We start from the raw sequence: 3,437 nt of genomic DNA on the forward strand, positions 1-3,437 counted from the left end.
CGTTCCAGGCGGTGACAGGGATTTGGATCCTGGCGGCTCTGCAGACTGAGATGGGAACTTTCTACTTCGTGACGAGAGAAAAAGATATAGCAGTATTGTGTTTTTTCTCAGTGTTCTGGCCAAGAATTGTGAAAATCCCCAGCTGGTGCCCTGGCCACGAGTGAATTAAGAAACAATCAAATCCGATAGAACAAAACCAAAAACCTGGAGTTGGACCAAGGGTTGGACTTGATGATCTCGGAGGTCTTTTCCAACCCAATCGATTCTATGATTTTAAAATCTTTTATTCAGCACTGGGAACATGGGGGTAAACCCATCAAAGACATGTTTAATGAGGCTTTTGTGTCTCCAGGTTTATATACTGAATTACAGCTGAAAACCCTTTCCTAAAGTCAAGCAGGATATTTTGGGTGACTGTGAACAGCTCTAATGGGCTGCTTTTATCTCTTATTTCTTCTCTCTCCTAGCTCTATATTTCCTTTTTAACTAAACCATGTTACAGCTTCAGGCCTCTAATCTAGACAGGTTTTCTGTTTTATTTCTTACAAGTCAGCCTCTAATCTAGACAGAGTTTTTGCTTTATTTTTTATAGCTCAGCCTCTATTCTAAACAGGGGTTTTGGGTTTATTTCTCAAAGTTCATCCCACAGCTACAGGGTTAAATTCCTCCTTGTCTAAAGGTTAAGAGAACTGCTACATATATGTTAGCTGTGCTTAGATAAACTAAAATCAAAAACTGATGTAAAATACAAAGTTAGTACAGGTCTGATTAAAAATTAGTGAGATTGGCTCAGTTGGTTAAAAGTTGGTTCTAACAATGCCAAGGTCATGGGTTCAATCCCCTCTGTGGGCCATTGACTTAAGAGTTGGACTCGATGATCCTGGTGGGTCCTTCCAACTCAGAATAGTCTGGGATTCTGGGATTTTATGGAGAAGGGATAAAATCCATTTTCTTGAGGGGTCCCTGTGTCACTGAGGCTGGCAAAGTGCCACTGCAGAGAGAGGGGACAGGAGGAGTGAGCTGGGCTGGGGGTGAGGAGGGACAGGGGCACTGGTGGCTGCCATGGCAGTGGCTGCGGTGACAGTGGTGACAGCAGTGGTGGCAGCTGGGGTGTTGTTGACACCTGTGACAGCAGTGGCTGCCATGGCAGTCACTGCAGTGACAGTGGTGACAGCAGTGGTGGCAGCTGGGGTGTTGTTGACACCTGTGACAGCAGTGGCTGCCATGGCAGTCACTGCAGTGACAGTGGTGACAGCAGTGGTGGCAGCTGGGGTGTTGTTGACACCTGTGACAGCAGTGGCTGCCATGGCAGTCGCTGCAGTGACAGTGGTTGACAGCTGGGGTGTTGTTGACACCCATGGCTGCCATGGCAGTCGCTGCGGTGACAGTGGTGACAGCAGTGGTGGCAGCTGGGGTGTTGTTGACACCTGTGACAGCAGTGGCTGCCATGGCAGTCACTGCAGTGACAGTGGTTGACAGCTGGGGTATTGTTGACACCCATGGCTGCCATGGCAGTCGCTGCGGTGACAGTGGTGACAGCAGTGGCAGCAGTGGTGACAGCAGAAGTGTTGTTGACACCTGTGGCACTGCTGGCTGCCATGGCAGTGGCTGCAGTGACAGTGGTGACAACAGTGGTGACAGCAGAAGTGTTGTTGACACCTGTGGCACTGGTGGCTGCCATGGCAGTGGCTGCAGTGACAGTGATGACAACAGTGGTGGCAGCTGGGGTGTTGCTGACACCTGTGACAGTGGTGGCAGCAGTGGTGGCAGCAGTGGCAGCTGGGGTGTTGTTGACACCCGTGGCACTGGTGGCTGTCTTGGCAGTGGCTGCAGTGACAGTGGTGACAACAGTGGTGGCAGCTGGGGTGTTGCTGACACCTGTGGCACTGGTGGCTGCCCTGGCGGTGGCTGCAGTGACAGTGGTGGCAGCCTGTCCCCACGGAGGGACCAGGCCTGGCTCTGGCTGCCCTGGGGCTGCAGCAGCTCCTTTGCCATCCTGTGTCCCACCTTCAGTTTTGTCGTGTGCCCTCTGGAGGCAGCGTGAGGTCAGTCCGGGTGGAGAAAGGGGCAGCGTGGGGTGAAAGGGGCAGCGTGGGATGAAGGGGACAGTGTGGGGTGGAAGGGGACAGCGTGGGATGAAGGGGACAGTGTGGGGTGAAGGGGACAGCATGGGGTGAAGGGGACAGCGTGGGGTGAAGGGGACAGTGTGGGGTGAAAGGGGCAGCGTGGGATGAAGGGGACAGTGTGGGGTGAAAGGGGACAGTGTGGGGTGAAGGGGACAGCGTGGGGTGAAGGGGACAGCATGGGGTGAAGGGGGCAGCGTGGGGTGAAGGGGGCAGCGTGGGATGAAGGGGACAGTGTGGGGTGAAGGGGACAGCATGGGGTGGAAGGGGACAGTGTGGGGTGAAGGGGACAGCGTGGGATGAAGGGGGCAGCGTGGGGTGAAAGGGACAGGAGGGACAGCGTGTGCTGCCCTGGCACAGCACCAGGCCCCGCCTCCACTGGCCTCCTCCTGGGCAGACTCAGCACTGGTCCCTGGATGGCCTGGAAGTGGGGCCTCCTCTTCTTGTCCATCTCCCTCTTGTCCCTCTCTTGACACCTTCCACAAGACTGGGTTGCTCCAAGACACAACCAACTGGCCTTGGAGACTTCTGGGGTTGTTTCCTTTGGAATGAGTCAAACCTGAAGCATTTCCCCTGACCTCACCTCACTCAAGAGCACACAGGCCAAGCAAACCCACCTGCCCATCCCACCACCCAGCTCTGACCTTCCCAGAGTTATGCTGATTTGTTAGGCTGGCAATAAAACCAACCCAGCACAAAAACCAGACAGTTTCCTGCTCATTTCATCTCCTGCAACAGCTCCACAAAGAACTCTGGACAGAGCCAGGGACAGAAAGCAGGGAAGGCAGTGGGAGACAGCCTGAGGCAGCAGTGGAAGTCCTGGCTCTGGACGCCACAGCTCAGCTGCTCTGCCAAAAGGGGGCAGAGGTGTCCCCAGTGCAGGCTGTGAGTGCCCAGTCCTGGCAACTGGCCTGGCTCCTGGGACACCCCACTGGGCCAGAGCTGCTCCCTAACCTGGCAGAAAAGCACCTGAAACCTCAGGGGTGGGAGATTCCCTCTGTCTGGCCTGGGAGTTGGGCTTCCCCTTAGAATCATAGAATGGATTGTGTTGGAAAAGACCTCTGAGATCATCAAGTCCAACCCTTGGGCCAACTCCAGTCCCTTTACCAGATCATGGCACTCAGTGCCACGGCCAAGCTCAGCTGAAAAACCTCCAGGGATGGGGAATCCACCCCCTCTCTGGGCAGCCCATTCCAATGCCTGATTATTCTCTGTGGAAAGAATTTTCTTCTCCTTGTCCATCTTTGTCTTCCTCTTCTCCCTGTCCATTCCCCTCAGTGAACACCCAATACTTCGAGTCTGAAACACCAGCCT

General features: G+C 54.2%; 1 protein-coding gene across 1 annotated transcript in view; it reads left to right on the plus strand.

Annotated features, from left to right (window-relative positions):
• The window catches only part of VPS26C (VPS26 endosomal protein sorting factor C), a 541,728-nt gene that overhangs the window by 466,937 nt on the left and 71,354 nt on the right, over positions 1–3,437 (plus strand). The gene's annotated exons all lie outside the window — the stretch shown is intronic.

The sequence above is a fragment of the Pithys albifrons genome, chromosome 1 (genome assembly GCF_047495875.1).
Source record: "Pithys albifrons albifrons isolate INPA30051 chromosome 1, PitAlb_v1, whole genome shotgun sequence".
NCBI lineage: Eukaryota > Metazoa > Chordata > Aves > Passeriformes > Thamnophilidae > Pithys > Pithys albifrons.